The sequence below is a fragment of the Lissotriton vulgaris genome, chromosome 9, assembly GCF_964263255.1.
Source record: "Lissotriton vulgaris chromosome 9, aLisVul1.2, whole genome shotgun sequence".
Classification (NCBI taxonomy): Eukaryota; Metazoa; Chordata; class Amphibia; order Caudata; family Salamandridae; genus Lissotriton; species Lissotriton vulgaris.
Window position 1 is genome coordinate 658,794,475 of NC_141697.1, and position 24,485 is coordinate 658,818,959.

Consider the following 24,485-nt stretch of genomic DNA (forward strand, 5'->3'; position numbering starts at 1 on the left):
GAAACATATCCCTTGGTTTGTTTCGCAATGGTGTCTTTATTTTTAGCTTATTGTGCATTAAAACATACATATGAGGGTGTGAGGAGTTTTTCCGAAATTATGGTAGGTTTTTAAACTTCTTTGTTTCCTTCTAGGTCTGTGGATGTGGTAACACAGACTGACTTTCAGAGCAACCAAACACAGCCTTAAGTATTTATTCAGAGTATAATCAATATTCTCCCTTCACCATATCCTTCGGAGCTCAGGTTGAGCAAGGTGAGCGAGAAAGAATAATTAGTAAGTACGAATGAAAGGGAAGGAGTTTTACAGGAGTGAGGGAAAGAGGAACAGATGACCTCTCTGTCCTCTCGCCTAAATTATACTGCCCGCTTTCCCAAAAGGCTATATGGGACAACTCTGTATCTATCAGAGTCTTGGGAATCAGGGGAAAAATAAATGTTTGTTCAGGGGATCCGGAGGATTCCTTAATTTAGTTACCTTTAAATCAAAAAGATAATAGTTGTCTGCTTGTTTGTATCTGCCCCAGTGCCTTCTTGGAGATGTAGTGTCCTCCAGTGATATGCGTGTTGTTTTATTGAAAAGAACCCCAGCGATTCATCCACTTAGACTCTTGGGAGTCCTTCACAAAATCCTCTGGGGCAATCCACCACTCTTCGACCCAGGACTCATCTTTTTCACTCCCGAGGATGGGTCCATCTTTTATCTCTGGCTCGCCATCTTCTCCACCGGAATACTGGATGTCTGCTTCCTTCCACTGCTTCGCATATTGCAGAGAAGCATTCATCTCTTCTCGGGTTGCTTCCATCTCTCCTGTGTGGCTGTTGAAGTTCCTATTGTTGGATGTCCCTTCTGGTTTTTCCGCTTCCTTTGTCTCTTCCAACCAAGAATCAATTTGTTCACCCTTTGACCATTCCATTCACCTGCTGATATCAACCATTTCTTCTTTATGTTTTCTCATTAAAGTAATATTTCATCCACCATTCAATCTTTCACTATTACATCCATCAAGTGGCAATTCAATCAATCCATCTGTACAGACATACATTGTCTATACTTGCATCCATCCACCTACACATCCACCATTTGACTTATCCATCCATCAAAAAAACCTTTCATACACCAATGGATTATTTTGCCTATCCATTCTTATGGTGCAAGGGGGCCTGCGTTAGCGCTAGGCAGCTGTAATTAGCACCAATGCAGGGAGAAACGCCAGGCTGCACAGAATTCTTGTAAATACGGTGCAGCCCTGCATTTCAAAAGTGGCAGAGCGTGGCTTTAAGCCAACAAAGCTAATGCCATTTACCGCCAATTCACTTGTAAATATATTACTTGTTTTTTTTCGCAATGGTGTCTTTATTTTTAGCTTGTTGTGCATTAAAACATACATATGAGGTTGTGAGGAGTTTTTCTGAAATGTTGGTAAATTTTTAATCTTCTTTGTTTCCTTCTAGGTCTGTGGATGTGGAAACACAGACTGACATTCAGAGCAAATAAACCCAGCCTTAAGTATTTTTTCCAAATATAATCAATAATCTCCTTTCACCATATCCTTCGGAGCTCAGGTTGAAAGAGGTGAGCGAGAAAGAATAATAAGTAAATATGAATGAAAGGGAAGGAGTTTTACAGGAGTGAGGGAGAGAGGAACAGATGACCTCTCTGTGCCCTCGCTTAAATTATACTGCCCGCTCACCCATCGGGTATATTCGACAGCTCTGTATCTATTAGAGTCTTGGGAATCAGGGGAAACATCAATGTTTGTTCAGAAGATCTGGAGGTTTCCTTAATTTAGTTACCTTTAAAACAAATAGGAAATGGTTGTCTGCTTTTCTGTATCTGCTCTAGTGCCTTCTTGAAGATGTAGTGCCCTTCAGTGATATGTGTGTTTTGTTTTATTGAAAAAAGAATAGAGTACCTCTTACCTCAACACCCCATGCATGGGACATTCCCTCCCTTCTCCCTCCTCCCTCCTTGTGAAATATATCCCTTGGTTTGTTTTGCAATGGTGTCTTTATTTTTAGCTTATTGTGCATTAAAACATACATATGAGGGTGTGAGGAGTTTTTCCGAAATTATGGTAGGTTTTCAATCTTCTTTGTTTCCTTCTAGGTCCGTGGATGTTGTAACACAGACTGACTTTCAGAGCAACCAAACACAGCCTTAAGTATTTATTCCGAGTATAATCAATATTCTCCCTTCACCATATCCTTCGGAGCTCAGGTTGAACAAGGTGAGCGGGAAAGAATAATTAGTAAGTACGAATGAAAGGGAAGGAGTTTTACAGGAGTGAGGGAAAGAGGAACAGATGACCTCTCTGTCCTCTCTCCTAAATTATACTGCCCGCTTTCCCAATAGGGTATATGGGACAACTCTGTATCTATCAGAGTCTTGGGAATCAGGGAAAACATAAATGTTTGTTCAGGGGATCCGGAGGATTCCTTAATTTAGTTACCTTTAAATCAAAAAGATAATAGTTGTCTGCTTGTTTGTATCTGCCCCAGTGCCTTCTTGGAGATGTAGTGTCCTCCAGTGATATGCGTGTTGTGTTTTATTGAAAATAACCCCAGCGATTCATCCCCTTGGACTCTTGGGAGTCCTTCACAAAATCCTCTGGGGCAATCCACCACTCTTCGACCCAGGACTCATCTTTTTCACTCCCGAGGATGGGTCCATCTTTTATCTCTGGCTCGCCGTCTTCTCCACCGGAATACTGGATGTCTGCTTCCTTCCACTGCTTCGCATATTGCAGAGAAGCATTCATCTCTTCTCGGGCTGCTTCATCTCTCCTGTGTGGCTGTTGAAGTTCCTATTGTTGGATGTCCCTTCTGGTTTTTCCGCTTCCTTTGTCTCTTCCAACCAAGAATCAATTTGTTCACCCTTTGACCATTCCATTCACCTGCTGATATCAACCATTTCTTCTTTATGTTTTCTCATTAAAGTAATATTTCATCCACCATTCAATCTTTCACTATTACATCCATCAAGTGGCAATTCAATCAATCCATCTGTACAGACATACATTGTCTATACTTGCATCCATCCACCTACACATCCACCATTTGACTTATCCATCCATCAAAAAAACCTTTCATACACCAATGGATTATTTTCCTATCCATTCTTATGGTGCAAGGGGGCCTGCGTTAGCGCTAGGCAGCTGTAATTAGCACCAATGCAGGGAGAAACGCCAGGCTGCACAGTATTCTTGTAAATACGGTGCAGCCCTGCATTTCAAAAGTGGCGGAGCGTGGCTTTAAGCCAATAAAGCTAATGCCATTTACCGCCAATTCACTTGTAAATATATCACTTGTTTTTTTTCGCAATGGTGTCTTTATTTTTAGCTTGTTGTGCATTAAAACATACATATGAGGTTGTGAGGAGTTTTTCTGAAATGTTGGTAAGTTTTTAATCTTCTTTGTTTCCTTCTAGGTCTGTGGATGTGGAAACACAGACTGACATTCAGAGCAACCAAACGCAGCCTTAAGTATTTTTTCCAAATATAATCAATAATCTCCCTTCACCATATCCTTCTGAGCTCAGGTTGAAAGAGGTGAGCGAGAAAGAATAATAAGTAAATATGAATGAAAGGGAAGGAGTTTTACAGGAGTGAGGGAGAGAGGAACAGATGACCTCTCTGTGCCCTCGCTTAAATTATACTGCCCGCTCACCCATCGGGTATATGTGACAGCTCTGTATCTATTAGAGTCTTGGGAATCAGGGGAAACATAAATGTTTGTTCAGAGGATCTGGAGGTTTCCTTAATTTAGTTACCTTTAAAACAAATAGGAAATGGTTGTCTGCTTTTCTGTATCTGCTCTAGTGCCTTCTTGGAGATTGTGAAGGGGCGGTTGTCGCAGGCTGAAATAGCAGGCAAGGAGGCCGTATATAGTGGGCTATGGTGATTTATTAAAGTATACAAGTAAGTCCCAGAACAACAGGTGGTGTGACTCCCGGGACGTCGGGTCTTGTACTTCCGCGAGGAGGGTCTTTGTCCGGTCCTTCTTTCCTTGTCCCGGATCCCGTCGGGTTGGCCTTCGCGTTGGATCAGATGTCGGGGAGGTACCTCGGAGGGCAATAAGAGAAAGAAGGGACCGTTAGACCAGTACTGTGGAACAGCAGTCCTTCCGACACCACCACCGGATACGTGTGGGACCAAGAAACGAAGATAAGTGCGGAAAAGGGGAGGAAGGAGGGCGAAGGAGGAGGAAGGGAATAGAGAGGGTGTCCGAAGGGTGAGTGAGGGGAGCGGGCAATGCAGTGAACGTGCTTTACAAAAATATACAGTGAGAGTATCTCTAGCGTGCTCCGTGTCTAAATAGGAGAGACTTTACACTATATACACTGAGCACCTAGGCTGTTCAGAAAGGGGTACTAGGTACTCACGCGGTCCGCCGTAGCCCTCCGATGGACTACGGCCGCTCTTCAGCCACCTCCTCAAGGACTCCACCAATCTTCTGACCATACGTCTTCTTCCGCTCTCTCTGCTCCGTCGTCCTCTCCGTCTGCCTGAGAATCCTGCCACGATACTCCGACCGGGTCCTGGGCGCTGGGGTTGCTTTTCACTGTTGTAGGGGCGGGACTTCCGGGGTTGCATTCAATTGCTTCCTGTTGGCGGCGTCCGGGGATTGGTTCCTGCATGGAAGAGAGGGGCGGGATACTTCGAGTCACTGTTGCCGCCCCGTCATGGTGGTGTGGTACGGGCTTTCGGTAGCGGGGATTGTTGTGGGGGCCCCTGGATACCGGTGAGTCGGGAGGGGTGTGTAGTCCCGGCGGGATTGGATCACATACCCTTCCCCTAGCTGTCCTACTAGTACGGGTCGGAGAGGAAGGGTAGCGGGATAGAAAGTCAGCGTTGCCTTGCTCTGTGCCTTTCCGGTGGCGAGTGTTGAAGTGGTAGGGTTGGAGGGACAGGAACCAGCGGAGGACTCTGTCATTATGCCCTTTGTTCCGAGCCATCCACTCCAGGGGGGCGTGATCGGTGTAAATTGTGAATTCCCGTCCCTCCAGGTAGTACCTAAGGCTTTCAATGGCCCATTTGATCGCTAAGGCCTCTTTCTCAACGACGGCATAATTCTTTTCCCTGGGGAATAGTTTGCGGCTGAGAAAGAGGATGGGCCTTTCGTTCCCTGTTTCGTCTTCTTGGGAGAGGACAGCGCCTAATCCTTGTTCAGATGCATCAGTCTGTAATATAAATGGCAAGGTATAGTCAGGGCTAACCAGGACCGGGCTGGAGGTTAGTGCTCTCTTCAAGTCAGTGAATGCCTGCCATAACTCAGGAGTGGGTTCCTTAAGGGCGAGGTCTGTGTGCGTGGTTTTCTTCAGGAGATCAGTGAGGGGGGCCGCCCTCTGGGAAAAATTAGGAACAAACCTCCGGTAATACCCCAGGAGACCTAGGAACGCCCGTAGGTCTTTCTTTGTTCGTGGGAAAGGCAGGGTCTGGATCGCCTCGGTTTTGGCCTTCTGGGGTCGGATAAGCCCCTCGCCGAGAAGGAAACCGAGGTACTGGACGGTTTGGGCGGCCAGGGTAGTTTTTGCGGGGTTAATGGCGAACCCAAAGGAACCCAGGGAGGACACCACCTCAAAAACGTGTCGTAGATGTTGCTCCCAGCTGTTACTGTAAATGACGATATCGTCCAAATAGGCTCCTGCGTATTGGGAATGCGGGCGCAGGACCTGGTTCATGGCTCGCTGGAAGGTGGCAGGGGCCCCGTGAAGCCCAAAAGGCATAACAAGAAACTGGAACAGCCCCTCAGGTGTAGAGAAGGCGGTTTTCTTTTTGTCCTGATCTCTGAGGGGTATCTGCCAGTACCCCTTGCAGAGATCGAGGGTGGAAATATATTTGGCCTTCCCTATTTTTTCCACCATTTCATCGACTCTCGGCAGGGGATAGGTGTCAAATGTAGACACCTTGTTGACCTCCCGGAAGTCGATACAAAACCTGACCGACCCGTCGGGTTTGGGAACAAGGACGATCGGGGAGTTCCAGTCGCTGACCGATGGTTCGATGATCCCCATCGTGAGCATGTCCTCGATCTCCTTCCGGATAACTGCTCTGCGGGACTCTGGGACTCGATAGGGTCTCAATCGTACCACTTTTCCGGGTTCTGTCTCAATGCAATGAGCGGTGACCGAGGTCCTTCCTGGACAGGAAGAGAAGACCTTGCTGACGGGTGCCAGAGCGACACGGAGGGCCCTTGTCTGTTCAGGGGATAGGGAGGGATCTAGGCAGGAATCAAAGGGAAAAACAGAGGGAAGGCCTGACCCGGTAAGGACAGGACGGGGTCCTTCCCATTTTTTTAGAAGGTTGACGTGGTATATTTGGGTTGTGCCCCTTGTGGGATCCAGCTCCACCTCATACGTGACAGGGGTCACCTGACGCCGAACGACGTAGGGACCCTGCCATTGTCCTAGGAGCTTCTGGTCTGAGGAGGGCATCATTAGAAGGACCAAATCGCCTATGGCGAATACACGGGTTCGGCTTCCTTTATCGTATTGTCTTTTTTGTGCATCTTGTGCTTTCTCCAGGTTCTGTTGGACTATTTCGCGTATCTCGGCCAAATGAGTTTTTAGGTTCTCTACATACTCGGGCAAGGGTCGAGTGCGGTCGGGCTCTGCCTCCCAGGCTTCTTGTGCCATGTCCAGGAGAGTGCGAGGAGGCCGACCATATAACAGTTCATAGGGCGAGTACCCCGTACTACTTTGTGTTTTGCAGCGTATCGCAAAAAGGGCGAGTGGCAACATCTCTTCCCAGCGTCGGGCTTCCAACCCTATCAGTTTTTTTAACGTCTGCTTCAAGGTAGCGTTGTAACGCTCCACCAGACCGTCAGTTTGCGGGTGGTATGCTGATGTCCTGATCTGTTTGATGCCCAGTTGCGCACAGACCTGTCTGAGAAGAGAGGACACAAAAGGTGTGCCCTGATCAGTTAAAATCTCCCGGGGAAACCCCACCCGGGTAAACATCGTGATCAGGGCTTTGGCTATATGTTGTGCTGTGGGTTGCCGTAGCGGGAAAGCCTCAGGGAAACGGGTGGCATAGTCCACTATGACCAGTGCATAGCGACATCCACTGCGGGAGGGAAGGAGGGGCCCTATTATGTCCATCGCTATCCTGCTGAATGGGACGTCAATGAGTGGGAGTGGCCTGAGAGGAACCCTGGGAGGTCGATATCGACTGGTTTTCTGACATATGGCGCATTCGCGGCAATAGGTTTTTACCCGCTGATGTACCCCAGGCCAATAGAATTTGTCCAGTATCGCTTGACTAGTCTTTTCATCCCCGAAGTGCCCTCCCAACAGGTGGCTATGTGCTAGGAAAAGGACCTTGTCCTGGAAGGGGCCCGGGATCAATAACTGTGGCTTCAGAAGAGGCCCTCCCTTCCGATATAACAACCCCTTTTGCTTGAAGAAGTAGGGACCTACTTGTGTCGGGTCTTCTTGGTCCAGGGCCCTTCCCCACGCCTCTTGAAGAAGGGGGTCCTCCTGTTGGGCCGCCCTGAACTCTTGGTCGGTTTGCCATGGGTGTTCTGCGACGGTCACAGGGTAGGCATAGGCTGGGTTGTTCTTCTCCTTCCTTTTCTGGGTCTTTGTTTTCCGTGGTTTGATCTCCTTAAGGGTCGTAGGCAAACCTTGGGAATATGGTGCCTCTTTCCACCACTGGACAAGGGAGTCGGTGGTATCCTGAAGGAGCTGGGGTAGGCCAGGATAATCGCTTCCCAGGATGGCTTGTTCGGGCAAGGCCGGCACAAGACCGACTGTGAGGTCAGTACCAGGGTCTCCGGGGTGCTGCACCCGTACCTGAGCGGTGGGGTACTGTTTTGTGTCCCCGTGGACGCACTGTATAGCCACCATTCCGGTAGGTTTCCCAAGGGATAGAGTCAGATCTTGAGGGCGGAGGACACTCTGACGGCAGCCAGTGTCGGCAAGGGCGAGGACCTCCTGGCCTTCAATAGACACGGGGCAATGGAAGGCAGGGGGTGTGTCTCCTGGTACATGACATACGTAGTTCCTAGCAAAGCCTATCTCCATCGGTACCTCCTTCTGGGGGCACACCCGTGCAATGTGTCCAAAGTTGCCGCAGTTGTAGCACTGAGGGCCTGGATTGGGAGGCCTGTACGGGATCGGAGAGGGCATTAGAGGTGTTGGTTCTTGTCTTCGGGGTAACAGGGGACGGAGAGGACGGATGGATTGCAGGGGATGTGGTCGGTGGACGGGCTCTTCCTTGTGACGCTGCATGTCTTGGGCCCGTCCATATGCACAGGCTATTTCAACCGCCGTCTCGAGGTTGAGCCTGGTGTGTTGGTGCACCCACCTCTGGGTTGGTGGGTGTAGGGAGTTCAAGAACTGTTCTAAGTAGATTTTTTCTAGGATGTCTTCTTTGGTGGAGGTCTCAGGTCTCAGCCACCGGTTAGTGAGGTCCTTAATCCGGAAGGACAGAGCCCGGGGATTTTCTTGGGGTCCTTCTTTGGCCTGTCGTAACCTTATCCTGTACGTGTCGTCATCAACACCAAGACGTTCCAGGATACAGCGTTTAATGTCGGCGTAGGGATTGTTGCCCTGGATATTGGCCTGCTGGTAGGCGGCCTGTAAATCCCCCGTCAGAAGGGGTCCGAGGTATTGGCCCCATCGATCTGCGGGCCAGTTTGCTGCCTGCGCGAGTCTCTCAAAGTTCGTAAAGAAGTAGTCCGGGTCTTCCCCCGGGACGTACTTCTGTAGTACTACGGAAGGCAGGGAGGCTGTTGGTCTTGGTTGTCCGATAGCGTCGGCTAGTTTACCCAGGGCCTGTTCCTGTACAGTTCCTTGACCCTTGAGCACGTCATGGAGCTGGCCCCGGTCGTCCTCTGCGGTCTTTAGGAATTGTTCCATTAACTTCCCGAGTTGTTCCTGGGAGTCGGCCATGCGTTTCATGACGGCCTCCATGCTTTCAGCGAATCCCACTTCTGACACCAACTGTGAAGGGGCGGTTGTCGCAGGCTGAAATAGCAGGCAAGGAGGCCGTATATAGTGGGCTATGGTGATTTATTAAAGTATACAAGTAAGTCCCAGAACAACAGGTGGTGTGACTCCCGGGACGTCGGGTCTTGTACTTCCGCGAGGAGGGTCTTTGTCCGGTCCTTCTTTCCTTGTCCCGGATCCCGTCGGGTTGGCCTTCGCGTTGGATCAGATGTCGGGGAGGTACCTCGGAGGGCAATAAGAGAAAGAAGGGACCGTTAGACCAGTACTGTGGAACAGCAGTCCTTCCGACACCACCACCGGATACGTGTGGGACCAAGAAACGAAGATAAGTGCGGAAAAGGGGAGGAAGGAGGGCGAAGGAGGAGGAAGGGAATAGAGAGGGTGTCCGAAGGGTGAGTGAGGGGAGCGGGCAATGCAGTGAACGTGCTTTACAAAAATATACAGTGAGAGTATCTCTAGCGTGCTCCGTGTCTAAATAGGAGAGACTTTACACTATATACACTGAGCACCTAGGCTGTTCAGAAAGGGGTACTAGGTACTCACGCGGTCCGCCGTAGCCCTCCGATGGACTACGGCCGCTCTTCAGCCACCTCCTCAAGGACTCCACCAATCTTCTGACCATACGTCTTCTTCCGCTCTCTCTGCTCCGTCGTCCTCTCCGTCTGCCTGAGAATCCTGCCACGATACTCCGACCGGGTCCTGGGCGCTGGGGTTGCTTTTCACTGTTGTAGGGGCGGGACTTCCGGGGTTGCATTCAATTGCTTCCTGTTGGCGGCGTCCGGGGATTGGTTCCTGCATGGAAGAGAGGGGCGGGATACTTCGAGTCACTGTTGCCGCCCCGTCATGGTGGTGTGGTACGGGCTTTCGGTAGCGGGGATTGTTGTGGGGGCCCCTGGATACCGGTGAGTCGGGAGGGGTGTGTAGTCCCGGCGGGGTTGGACGCGGGATTGGATCACAGAGATGTAGTGCCCTTCAGTGATATGTGTGTTTTGTTTTATTGAAAAAAGAATGGAGTACCTCTTACCTCAACACCCCATGCATGGGACATTCCCTCCCTTCTCCCTCCTCCCTCCTTGTGAAATATATCCCTTGGTTTGTTTCGCAATGGTGTCTTTATTTTTAGCTTATTGTGCATTAAAACATACATATGAGGGTGTGAGGAGTTTTTCCGAAATGATGGTAGGTTTTTAATCTTCTTTGTTTCCTTCTAGGTCTGTGGATGTGGTAACACAGACTGACTTTCAGAGCAACCAAACACAGCCTTAAGTATTTATTCCGAGTATAATCAATATTCTCCCTTCACCATATCCTTCGGAGCTCAGGTTGAACAAGGTGAGCGAGATAGAATAATTAGTAAGTATGAATAAAAGGGAAGGAGTTTTACAGGAGTGAGGGAAAGAGGAACAGATGACCTTTCTCTCCTCTCTCTTAAATTATCCTGCCCGCTCCCCCAATAGGGTGTATGGGACAACTCTGTATCTAGCAGAGTCTTGGGAATCAGGGAAAACATAAATGTTTGTTCAGAGGATCTGGAGGTTTCCTTAATTTAGTTACCTTTAAAACAAACAGGAAATGGTTGTCTGCTTTTCTGTATCTGCACTAGTGCCTTCTTGGAGATGTAGTGCCTTCAATGATATGTGTGTTTTATTGAAAAACAGATTAGAGTAGCTCTTACCTCAACACCCCATGCATGAAGCATTTCTTCCCTGCTCCCTTCTCCCTCCTTGTGAAGAACCCCACCGCTTCATCCTGTTTGATTCTCCAGAGTCCTTCACAAAGTCCTCTGGGGCAATCCACCACTCTTCCACCCAGGACTCATCTTTTTCACCCAGAGGATGGGTCCATCTTGTACCTCCTGCTCGACGTCTTCTCCACCATAATACTGAATGGCTGCTTCCTTCCACTTTGTACAGAGAAGCATCCATCTCTTCTTGGGCTGCTTCCATCTCTAATGTCTCGCTGTTGGCGTTCCTATTGCTGAATGTCCCTTCTGGTTTTTCCCCTTCCTTTGTCTCTTCCAACCAAGAATCAATCTGTTCACCCTTTCACCCATCCATTCACCTGCTGATATCAACCATTTCTCCTTTTCATTTTCTCATAAATGTATTCTTTCATCCATCATACAATCTTTCACTATTCCATCCATCCAGTGGCCATTCCATCCATCCATCAGTACAGACATCCATTTTCTATGCTTGCATCCATCCACCTACACATCCGCCATTTGACTTATCCATCCATTAATGAAACCTTTCATACACAAATTGATCATTTTGCCTATCCATTCCTATTGTGCAAGGGGGCCTGCGTTAGCACTAGGCAGCTCTAATTAGCACCAGTGGAGGGGGAAACGCCGGGCTGCACAGTACTCTTGTAAATACGGTGCAGTCCTGCATTTCAAACGTGGTGGAGCGTGGCGTTAAGCCAACAAAGCGAATGCCAATTACGGCCAATTCACTTGTAAATATACCCCTTGGTTTGTTTGGCAATGGTGTCTTTATTTTTAGTTTGTTGTGCATTAAAACATACATATGAGGTTGTGAGGAGTTTTTCGGAAATGATGGTAGGGTTTTTTTTTGTGTGTGAAAACCTTTATTATATCGTTAAACACAAGATACAAAAATACCCCTGCAACTACATGTACCACATGTATGCAACACGGATCAGTAATGCCAATAACACAGCTATTCAGCCGACAACCCATGGGTCCGGCAGCGGTAAAGGATAGACAATGTATTGGAAACATTTCGAATCAAGGATATGAATAAGGTTTCATTTTATATTTAACCCCCCCCCCCCAAGAACGAGATAAAGAAGAAGGTACAGGATATCCGGAGCTACACACTCGGAGGTACAAAAATGCGGGTATGTGTTAAAAGTAGACGTGAATCGAAATAGACCAACAATATAAATGCAAGCGCCAGTGAGTTCCCTAAGAATAAAGAACAAAGCTACCTATCTATCATCGCAGCCACCCACCCCAGACCCCGCCCACTCATCTACTTCAGGATGAAACCGAAGGTTATCGCTACCGGTCCCTGCAAGAAAAAGAAAAAGAAAAGGGGCCATAGAACACAACAAAGGCAAAATAACAAACCCCCCTCACACCCCCCACCCTGCACCCCTGCAATGGCTACGGCCTACCCCACTAGCAGCGTGCCTGTCGCCCAGTGGAATACCCGAAAGAGAGAAAGAGAGAAGAAAAAGGGGCCATAGAACAAAACAAAGGCAAAATAACAAACCCCCCCCACCACCCTGCACCCCTGCAATGGCTACGGCCTAACACACTAGCAGCGTGCCTGTCGCCCAGAAGCATCCCTAAAAGAAGAAAGTAGCGGAGGAGGAGAAACAAAAAAACACACTCCTGGACTCCCCTACCCCCCACCAGATGCGACCCCCCGGAAACAAGTTCAAAATAAATGCAGCGAAACACACTATCAATCTGGGGAAGCACCAAACATACCACCCAACTCCCGCAGTTAACAGGTCACAATCCCAACAGCAAATTAAATTGTTGTCCCGTAGCCTGAAAAGCCCCACAAGTTAACCCTGGCCAGTACGAATGTTCACTTGAGCACTTATAACCCAGGCCACAGCAACAGTGAGAGCGGTAAAGCTTGCATGAAAATTCAAGACAATACGAGCAAGCCAAGTAAAGGATAAGAGTTCACGATCCACACAAAGCAAACGAGGAAAAGTGTGGCAGAATGATAAAACTCTCCAATAGTCACAGGTGATCTTGTTAAGGCAGTCAAGGTTGTCCATAGTGAAATTCGGGGAGATAGGGTTCGAGCAGGGAATGCTGACAATGTTCATGGGCGCGCGATCTGTATTATAGGAATCCGCTGCGCCAAAGGGATCCGGCTTCTGCACAGGGACCTCGAAGTCGGATATACGATGTTCCGTTGGCGGCAACGCTGGCTGCGATGATGGCAAAAAGCCGCTGTCCAGTCTCCGGCAAAGATCGTACATTGTTACCGACAGTGCCTGGTAGTTGACGATAATCTGTGAGTGGAGCACTCTAATGGCCGCCATTACGGCGTGCAGCGGTGGCGAGTCTTTTGTCTCCTCCATCTCCCCTCGCAAGCCACAGATCAGGATGCAGACCCCGGAGGCCGGCTTCTCCAGGGTAGCAGGCAAATCTGGAGCGGACACCAACAACGGGCGCTCTCACCTCACGACGTTACTCCTTCGCCGCTGATCAGGGCTCCCGTCCTCACTCCCACGACAAGCTTACTGTTGCTCCGGACGTAGGATACGGGTTCGCAGCAAATGATGTGACACGCCGTAGCGTGTGTAATGCAGGCAGGATACGAAATCGCTGTTAAAAACAGGAAGATTATATCTCCGTTCGGGAGACCGGACAAAGCCCAAGGTTCACAGCCGATGTTGTTCAATTCCAGCCCGGATGGGTTGGAAATCGAGGCCCCGGCTTCAGCTCCGGGGTAGGCCGAGAATGAAACACAGCGTATCTCTGTCACCCGGTGTGATAGAAGGTTCGGGATTGCGCCTTCAGAGTCAGTTACTCCTCATACATACGGGAGTTCGGTGTGAAATCAGGATAAGTTGCAGGATATACGAGCTGCTGGCGTAGGTCGGCGGAGCCGGGAGTTTACACGGCCATCTTGCTTGCTAGTGTAGCTCCTCCTCCCGATGGTAGGTTTTTAATCTTCTTTGTTTCCTTCTAGGTATTCGGATGTGGAAACACAGACCGACTTTCAGATCAACCAAACACAGCCATAAGTATTTATTCAGAGTAAATCAATACTCTCCCTTCACCATATCCTTCGGCGCTCAGGCTGAAAAAGGTGAGCGAGAAAGAATAATAAGTAAATATGAATGAAAGGGAAGGAGTTTTACAGGAGTGAGGGAGAGAGGAACAGATGTCCTCTCTGTCCCCTCGCTCAAATTATACTGCCCGCTCACCCATAGGGTATATGTGACAGCTCTGAATGTTGTTGATCTTTATTCGATATTGCTCTAGAGAGGGAAAAAAAGTGCAGTCATCTCTTGCATGCTCTGAATATGGTGGGACTAGTTTCCAGTTATGTTAAGATATTCACATTTCAGCAATTATTTAGAAATATGTTCAGTATTGTGTCTTGAGGTTTTTTTTATCCTAATCAGCTCAGATCGCTCTTATTAATCACCTCAAATTTCTATCATCTTTTTTACGTTGTAAAAATGCAGACCTCTAAGACTTATGTTCAAATATGCGCAGGATTGTAATTGAAAATACAGGGATTCCCTAAGTCCCTCCAGGATTCAGAAGGTGCCATGGAAAGCTTATCTCTGCACCATTTTGGAACGGGACAGGTCTGATGAAAACTGTGCAGAGAAGTATCCCCTGCAAGCACTTATACCACACCACTTGTACAACAGCTTTGGGTGCTGGGGAGTTTACGCCTGAATCAGAATTTGCACGAAAATAGGAATAGTTGTCCAACTATCAGAATTGTGATTGTTTTCAAACAGATTCATATCTTGCCATTATAAGTCCAATAGCGTTACTGCTTCATTTCATATCCTAACTTCAAACCGCTCCATGTAAATGTGTTTAATTTAGAGGGTTTAGAATGATGTTAGGTTATAATAAAGTAGTTTTTGAGGCCGACATGGAACATTTTCAGATTGGCTTTCAAGGTTGGGATTTTAACTCGCTTAATTGCTTGGCTGCAGCAGCAACTTGATATACCTGGTCTTCAGGGCTGTGACAGAAAGCGAGGCCTCTGCCAAAAACATATCTACAAACTGTTATTGGTTTTTTTTTATCGTGTTTATGACAGGCCTGTACTGTGAAGGGAAAAACAAAGGGGCACATTACCAAGCAATAGCGATAATTATCGCTATTGCTTGGTTAGAGACAAAAATTTACCGCTGAGCTACGGCGATTTTTATCGCAGATAAACCTTGGTATTACCAAGGTTTATCTCGAATGCGATAAAAATCGGCTGCAATGCATGAATATCGCTGAAAAGTCAGTGATATTCATGCATTACTGAGCTAATGCTCTTAGCCATGTTATCCACCTCCCATTGGATAACATGGCTAAGAACTGCTCAGGGCAGGTGTTAGCTTTTGGAGATTTTCGCGCTTAGCGCGAATATCTCCAAAAGTTGGTAATAGGAGATAGCAATGTTAGCGACTGTTTCCAGTCGCTAATATCTTGGCACGCCCACTTTGCATGTCATTAGTGATAAATATCACTGACATGCAAAGTGGGGCCCAAGATGGTCACTATCTCCTACTAGCTGTCGCTAACTGGTGTTAGCGACAGCTAGTTAATAGGGAGATAATTTTATCTCCGCTTTCTTGGCTTTTAAAAAGCGGAGATAAACCCCCTTGGTAATATGCCCCTAAGTACCTTTTGGGACTAGATAGTGCAAATTTTGGTTGCAGCCAAGAAGTTCTTAAAAGACTTGGGGGGGGGGGGGGGGGGGATTCTGCATCGTAAGACTTTTTTGCTGCAAGATGCACATCTCAGGCTTTTTCGTTGAGATAGAAAAAGAATGCAGAAAGATAAACAGAGGATTTCCAAATATTCCTGCCTGCTCAGTTTTGATACAGGAGTGAAGGTGGCAGGGTTAGGACACATCATCTGCTGCTCTGTGTGCAGCTCCGATTCTTTTTCCCTTTTAGCAATAACGCTTTGCAGCACATGGCGTGCTTTTTGGCAGTGCATGAAAAGTTATTTATTGGGTGTCTCTGATATTTCTCTCAAAGTCATTATCTCGCAGCTTTGGTAGCAGAGCTGTGGAGTTCTGAAGAAGAGGTCAAAGGCCTTGACAGTGGTTCCCAAACTGTGTTCATGGCGCCCCTGGCTAGTTTTGATGGCGCAGCAGTGTGCAGCGGCGCACAGATTGGGAACCACTGTCTTAACCCAAACCCATCCATGACCCTAGAAATTCCCTTCCCACCCAAAACCCAGCCTAAATATTATCTTACCAACAAGAAGCCCAAATCCACCCTAAACCCAAAAATCTCCTCACCACCCAAAATCACAAACCCACACTAAACCCTAAAACTTTCCTTGCCACCCAAAAACTCAAACACACCCAAACATTCCCTTGAAAACCGAAAACCCAAACCCACCCTAACCCTTATAAATTCCCTTGCTATTTAAAAACCCAAATCCACACTATTCGCTAAAAATTCCATTGCCAACCAAAAACCCAAACACACCCTTAACCCTTATAAATTCCCTTGCCACCCAAAAACCCACACTAAACCCTATGTATATATATATATATATATATATATATATATATATATATATATATATATATATATATCGAGGTCCTGGTACAATATTCCTTTTTGAAAAACCAGAGTCGAAGCCCAAGTAAAGTTTAAAGTGCTATAGGTTTATTTGGCAGAAAAACAACCCCTACGCGTTTCGAGGTAAGCCTACCTCTTGCTCACGGGTGGAGTGCAAGTCAACGCGCCAAACTTTTAAAGTGAAAGGTACAGTGTTTACACAAACCACGTGATAGTCGACAATGAAGACAGATTGATCGTGTTACATTGTTACCGCTGCTTTGCATTAGATCAAACACATACTGATAAATGACAAATAATATGTTCAGCATTATAGTGTTGCACAAACTGATATAAGCAGAGTTGTAAATAATGAATTTCTTAAAGGCAAACGTGTGGCTTTTTAGACCGATCCAATTGTAGGTCAAAATTACAAGAAGCGTCAAACTAGGTTACAGACATGAAAAGGCGTTATAGCCGCCAGAATTATGACGTACTAGTTGTGATAAATATTACACACAACAAACAAAAAGTCACACAATATTGAATCCATATTGCGCGTGTTTGCAATAGCAGATAGCGCCCCAGTGGGCATACACCATTAGATGTGTTGTAGAGTACGTATTTGACAGATTCATCATAAGGCCCCAGTGGGCAGGCGTCCAACATCTGTAACAAGAGACAACAGTATATTTTTAGCATGTATGTCCTCCACATCGACAATTGTTATACTGTGCATGTGCATATAAAATAAAAACTCAGTTAAAAGTTAGCAGTGAACACCAAGGAGGCGGTGTCAGGGTAAAAGCACTAATTAGGTCAGATGAAAGCACTATACACGGTTACAGTCAAATCAATACCAGATTCAATCTCGAAGGTGGATTGCCAATTCTTCCCCGAGGTTGTGACCCACAGGTTGAATTGTATTGTATTTTATTATGTATCTGGACTCTAATTTTCTTAAGTCAAGCCACCTATTGCCACCTCTTTCTTTATTATCAACACAGTCAAGTACCACCAAATTTAACAAATTGGGATTCTGATTATGTTCTAGGGCAAAATGCCTAGCTACTCGGTACTGTTGGTTGAGATTTTTTATGGCCCTGAGGTGTTCCAGGAACCTGAGTTTGGCTTGTTTTGTCGTACACCCGATATAGAATTTTTCACAGGGACACTGTAATGCATAAATAGCATATTCGGTAGAGCAGCTGAGGTGTTTGGTGATTGTATGTTCCTCCTGATCAGGTGAAAGTTTAATAGATTTACAGTTCTTACTTGTTTTACATGCTTTGCACCTTTTGCAAGGAAAAAATCCTTGTATCGCATTCTGTTTGGGGCGATCTTTGATAAGTGTGGTGCTTAGCATGTCTCTCAATGACTTGGCTTTTTTGTATGTAACTGACGGGGAGTTTTGTGTTACTTCCTGCAGATCTTTATCTAATCTGAGAACATCCCAGAATTTTTTCAACCCACGTCTAACTTCCCAAGATTGACAGTTATAAGTGGTTATGAAACAAATAGTTTCTTCTTGTTTACGCTGTTTGGGTATTAGGAGGTCCCTCCTCTCCATCTGGGCTACTTTTACTTCTGCCTGTTTGATAATTTTCTTGGAATAGCCTCTGTCAGAGAACCTCTTCTTCATTAGTTCTTTTTCTCTCTCATATTCTTTCAATTGTGCTGCAATTCCTTTTGGCTCTAATGAGTTCTCCCAACGGTATGCTACGTATGAGTGTGGCAAGATGGCAACTATCTGCGTTAAGGAGACTATTTCCTGCAGTTTTTTTGCGAAATAGTGAGCTGGTAAGTGCCCCATCCTTAACTACCAGACTCACGTCTAAGAACTCAAGATGTGTTTGGCTCATTTGGCTTGCAAATGTGAGATTGAGATTATTATTGTTGATAATAGACTCAAACTCTTGTGCTTGATTGAGTGTGCCGTTCCAGACACAGAAAATGTTGTCTATGTATCTTATCCATAGGACGGCGTGGGTACTGAAGTGGGAGATGTTGCTCACCACTAGCTCCTCCCACCAGCCCAGGTATAACCCTGCGAAACTGGGGGCGAAGCAAGTACCCATCGCTGTTCCACGGATCTGTTTGTACATACGTTTGTTGAAGATGAAAAAATTGTTACTGAGGCATAGCCACATCATTTCAAGTAACATGTTGGTGTGTATTAGATGTGAGATGGAACGATTTCTTAAGAAATGTTTACATGCGTCGATACCCAGACATTGCGGTATGCTTGTATACTTGAAATGATGTGGCTATGCCTCAGTAACAATTTTTTCATCTTCAACAAATGTATGTACAAACAGATCCGTGGGACGGCGATGGGTACTTGCTTCGCCCCCAGTTTCGCAGGGTTATACCTGGGCTGGTGGGAGGAGCTAGTGGTGAGCAACATCTCCCACTTCAGTACCCACGCCGTCCTATGGATAAGATACATAGACGACATTTTCTGTGTCTGGAACGGCACACTCAATCAAGCACAAGAGTTTAAGTCTATTATCAACAATAATAATCTCAATCTCAAATTTACAAGCCAAATGAGCCAAACACATCTTGAGTTCTTAGACGTGAGTCTGGTAGTTAAGGATGGGGCACTTACCAGCTCACTATTTCACAAAAAATCTGCAGGAAATAGTCTCCTTAAGGCAGATAGTTGCCATCCTGCCACACTCATACGTAGCATACCGTTGGGAGAACTCATTAGGGCCAAAAGGAATTGCAGCACAATTGAAAGTTATGAGAGAGAAAAAGAACTAATGAAGAAGAGGTTCTCTGACAGAGGCTATTCCAAGAAAACTATCAAACAGGCAGAAGTAAAAGTAGCCCAGATGGAGAGGAGGGACCTCCTAATACCCAAACAGCGTAAACAAGAAGAAACTATTAGTTTCATAACCACTTATAACTGTCAATCTTGGGAAGTTAGACGTGGGTTGAAAAAAGTCTGGGATGTTCTCAGATTAGATAAAGATCTGCAGGAAGTAACACAAAACTCCCCGTCAGTTACATACAAAAAAGCCAAGTCATTGAGAGACATGCTAAGCACCACACTTATCAAAGATCGCCCCAAACAGAATGCGATACAAGGATTTTTTCCTTGCAAAAGGTGCAAAGCATGTAAAACAAGTAAGAACTGTAAATCTATTAAACTTTCACCTGATCAGGAGGAACATACAATCACCAAACACCTCAGCTGCTCTACCGAATATGCTATTTATGCATTACAGTGTCCCTGTGAAAAATTCTATATCGGGTGTACGACAAAACAAGCCAAACTCAGGGTCCTGGAACACCTCAGGGCCATAAAAAATCTCAACCAACAGTACCCAGTAGCTAGGCATTTTGCCCTAGAACATAATCAGAATCCCAATTTGTTAAATTTGGTGGTACTTGACTGTGTTGATAATAAAGAAAGAGGTGGCAATAGGTGGCTTGACTTAAGAAAATTAGAGTCCAGATACATAATAAAATACAATACAATTCAACCTGTGGGTCACAACCTCGGGGAAGAATTGGCAATCCACCTTCGAGATTGAATCTGGTATTGATTTGACTGTAACCGTGTATAGTGCTTTCATCTGACCTAATTAGTGCTTTTACCCTGACACCGCCTCCTTGGTGTTCACTGCTAACTTTTAACTGAGTTTTTATTTTATATGCACATGCACAGTATAACAATTGCCGATGTGGAGGACAAACATGCTAAAAATATACTGTTGTCTCTTGTTACAGATGTTGGACGACTGCCCACTGGGGCCTTATGATGAATCTGTCAAATACGTACTCTACAACACATCTAATGGTGTATGCCCACTGGGGCGCTATCTGCTATTGCAAACACGCGCAATATGGATTCAATATTGTGAGACTTTTTGTTTGTTGTGTGTAATATTTATCACAACTAGTACGTCATTATTCTGGCGGCTATAACGCCTTTTCATGTCTGTAACCTAGTTTGACGCTTCTTGTAATTTTGACCTACAATTGGATCGGTCTAAAAAGCCACAGGTTTGCCTTTACGAAATTCATTGTTTACAACTCTGCTTATATCAGTTTGTGCAACACTATAATGCTGAACATATTATTTGTCATTTTTCAGTATGTGTTTGATCTAATGCAAAGCAGCGGTAACAATGTAACACGATCAGTCTGTCTTCATTGTCGACTATCACGTGGTTTGTGTAAACACTGTACCTTTCACTTTAAAAGTTTGGCGCGTTGACTTGCACTCCACCCGTGAGCAAGAGGTAGGCTTACCTCGAAACGCGTAGGGGTTGTTTTTCTGCCAAATAAACCTATAGCACTTTAAACTTTACTTGGGCTTTGACTCTGGTTTTTCAAAAAGGAATATTGTACCAGGAACTCGATATATTGAAGGTTTGGCGACCCTGTCGAACGCCCGCTGTAAAAGCGGCAGAAGCACGCCATCTGTGTGTTTCTTCAATATATATATATATATATATGTGTGTGTATATATATATATATATATATTACCTACTGGCGGTCGCCAGTAGGTATATATAGTTAGGACCTAGTTACCATAGGAAATTCCGAACATTCTATTGGGAATAACTTTGGCGCCGATTGAGGGATCTGCCTGTAATTTTCCTTAAATTTGCCTCGCTGTGCTCCGCTCTTTCCCTGAAAGTTTAGGGGGGATTCGTTAAGCGGGCGCCGAGAAAAAACGGGGGTCCCAAAGCGTATTTTCCCCATGTTAATTTTCATAGGGACATTCTGACAAGGCTACAGCTCGAACGGCTGAATGGAATTACACCAAACTTGGCTAAATGGTAGGGCCTGGTATGCAGGTGTGCCTTTGCTCTGTTTGGTGAAAATCCCTCCAGTAGTTCTTGAGAAAATTGAATTTGAATTTTTTCAAATGGCATTTTCTATGGGACCGTTAGACACGGCTACAGCCCGAACGGCTGAACGGAATTACACCAAACTTGGCAAAATGGTAGGGACAGGTATACAGTAGTGCCTTTTCTATATTTGGTGAAAGAACCCTCCAGTAGTTGTTGAGAATTTGAATTTGAGCAAATTATATATCTATATGCGCTCAACATTCTATCGGGAATAACTTTGGGGCTGATTGAGGAATCTGTGTGTAATTTTCCAGAATTTTGCCAGCTCCGCTCCGCTCCCTCCCTGAAAGTTTCGGGGGGATTCATCAAGCGGGGGGTCCCCAAACGTGTTTTCCCATGTTAATTTCCATTGGGACCTTTAGGCACGGCTACAGTTCAAACGGCTGAATGGAATTACACCAAACTTGGCAAAATGGTAGGGCCTGGTATGCAGATGTGCCTTTGCTGTGTTTGGTGAAAATCCCTCCAGTAGTTCTTGAAAAAATTGAATTTGAAATTTTTCAAATGGAATTTTCTATGGGACCTTTAGAAACGGCTACAGCCCGAACGGCTGAACGGAATTACACCAAACTTAAATGGTAGGGACAGGTATGCAGTAGTGCCTTTTCTATATTTGGTGAAAATCCCTCCAGTAGTTGTTGATAAAATTGAATTTGAGCAAATTAAATATCTATATGCACTCACCGTACGCGCACTGTACGTGTACGTGCGGGTACCCTAACGTGCGTGAGCGAGTATCTGATTGGCTGGCAGTCGACTGTCAACATTCCAAACTGTCCAAACCAGGAAGTGTTGGCCACCATCTTGTTTTTCAGGAGAACTGAGGCACAAGAGACCCCAAAACAAGAGTAGAAAACATGAAAAGGGGCAGGATAGAGACCCCCCCAACCCTCTAGCCCTTCTCAGGGGGTCCCAAAAGGACCCCCAAGGGCAAAAAAAAAAAAAAATTGAAAAAAATTGCGGGGTACGTGCACCGTACGCGTACCGTGCGCGTAACCCACGATTTAAAAAAATAAATAAAAAATGTTTGCACTTGGTGGTCCTTCTGGGACCCCCTGAGAAGGGCTAGGGGGTCAGGGGGTCTCAACCCTGCCCCCTTTTCGCGTTTTCCACTCTTGTTTTGTGCTCTCTTGTGCCTCACTTCTCCTGAGAAACAAGATGGCTGCTCAGGTGGTCCCAGAAGGATAATAACATATATAAACGTTATCCGCTAATAGAATTAGCATTTACAAAACCTTTGAAGATGTCCTCAGTGATGTCATCAGTGATGTCACTGACCATGTCATGAATGATGTAATATGTGACATCATCAGCAGTGGATTGCGGGTGCGCAAAATATAGTTAGTACAACTAACTATATAGGAGCAATTTCAATGGTTTTTAAATGCTAATTCCTAACTGTATAAGGCCTGAAACCTATGGTTTTTTAAGTGAATATATATATATATATATATATATATATAAATATATGTATATATCGCCAGTAGGTAGTTGTAGTTAGGACCTAGTTTTCATAAGAAAAGCATTTTTTGACTTGCCTATAACTTTGGCTTCGTTTCTCCAATCTTCCTGATATTTTCCAAAAAGAAGTGTCAAAGCAGGTTCTGGTTGTCATGAAAAGTTTAGGGGTGATCCGAGGAGGTGGAACCAAGAAATAGGGACGCAAAAACTGGGTGCATTTGTAATGTTAATTCCCATAGGTACACGATGTTGAACCTACAGCATGAACAGCTAGACGGAATTGCCCCAAATTTGGCAGAAAGGTAAATGTTGTTACCCATATTGTTCCTTTTGTTATTTGGTGCAAATCTGTCTAGTAGTTTTTGAGAAATTTAAGCAGGGAATTTATAGATATAGCTCTGGCCGTGGATATTTTGCAGATATTTAGCTATGAATCTCAAATGCCCGTGCCAATGGTAATGCTCTTATTGGCTGGACGCAACCTAAGTCGAAAGTTGGGGCCATCATTTTATCATCTGGAAATGGTACCTGGGGTTGAAAATTTGTATGAAAGCCCATATAACAGGTCAGGGTGGAGATACTCTGACCACATTTTTGAGAAATGAGTATGTTAGTGACAAGTCATGTGTCCAAATGTTTTTTAAATTGTTATTTCATATCATATTCGCGACGACGCCACGATCGCCATGGTACACAGGGACATAAAGACTATTGTGACGTCTTTGCAAATATTGGTGAAAAAAAATATATATATATATATTATATATATATATATATATATATATATATTTATTTTTTTCCACCATATATAAATTCACTGAAAAAACCCTAGCTTTCACACATGGTATAGTTAGCTGGGCATTTCACTCATACAAAATCATTGAAATTCCCCAGTTATAGTTAGTTCAGCTACCTATAACTTGCGCGCCCTCAATCCACTGCTGATGATGTCACATATTACATCACTCATGACATGGTCAGTGACATCACTCATGACATCACTGCTGACATCTCAAATGACATCACTGATGACATCACTCATGACATCATCCAGTGAATGTGTCGTTCTGAAAAATATATATTTTTTATATATGTATATCTAAAGGTCGATGGAAGAATAAATGGGTAAATAAGTGTCTAAATGGATGTTTGTTTTTTGTAAAATTGATTGTATAACTGACTTATTAAGTCTATCTTTTTTTTTTTTTCCCTCATTTGCCGTCTCGCCACCCATTTCTTCTAACTAAGTGCACCACTGGGCATTTTATCTCATATGCTAGTTAGAGTATTGTGGCAAAAACTACACCCATTTTGAGTCTGGTCGTTCGTCAAGCAACCTTTCTTGACCATCTGACTCACCGGGTGTGTCCACCTCTTACTCCGTTTTCGACCTGGGGTCCCATACAATTAATACCAGCTGGTATTAATTATTAAGTCTATCTTCGTGAATACATGTATTAGCGAGTAATGTTTAAATATTTAAATATCTGTATCAGTGTCTCACTTTGTGTATAGGTGGCTGCATGGGTTGGTGAGTAGCTACATGAGTGTGTATATGGCTTATTAGTTGATATTTTGATTATCAGTATGAGTGTCTGTGTGGTTCGGTGGGGGATATTACTTAGCGCATAGATGCATGAATGAGTGACTCACTGTATGTGTTTTGAAGACAGCATGTGTGCAGGACTGTATGGGTGGATGAGTGTGTGTATGGGTGTGTTAGTGAGTGAATGACTGTCTCAATAGTGTCTTTATGAGTAAGTACATATGTTTTAAACTAGCATATTTGAGTATTGATGTATATAAGTGAGTATATATGAGAATAAGAGATTGGAAGAGTTCCTGTATAAATAAGTATGTGTTTCTATAAGTGATTGTTTAAGAGAGTAAGTATGTGTACGTTTCTGTAGAAGTAAGTGTAGTGGTGTATGTATAGCTGTA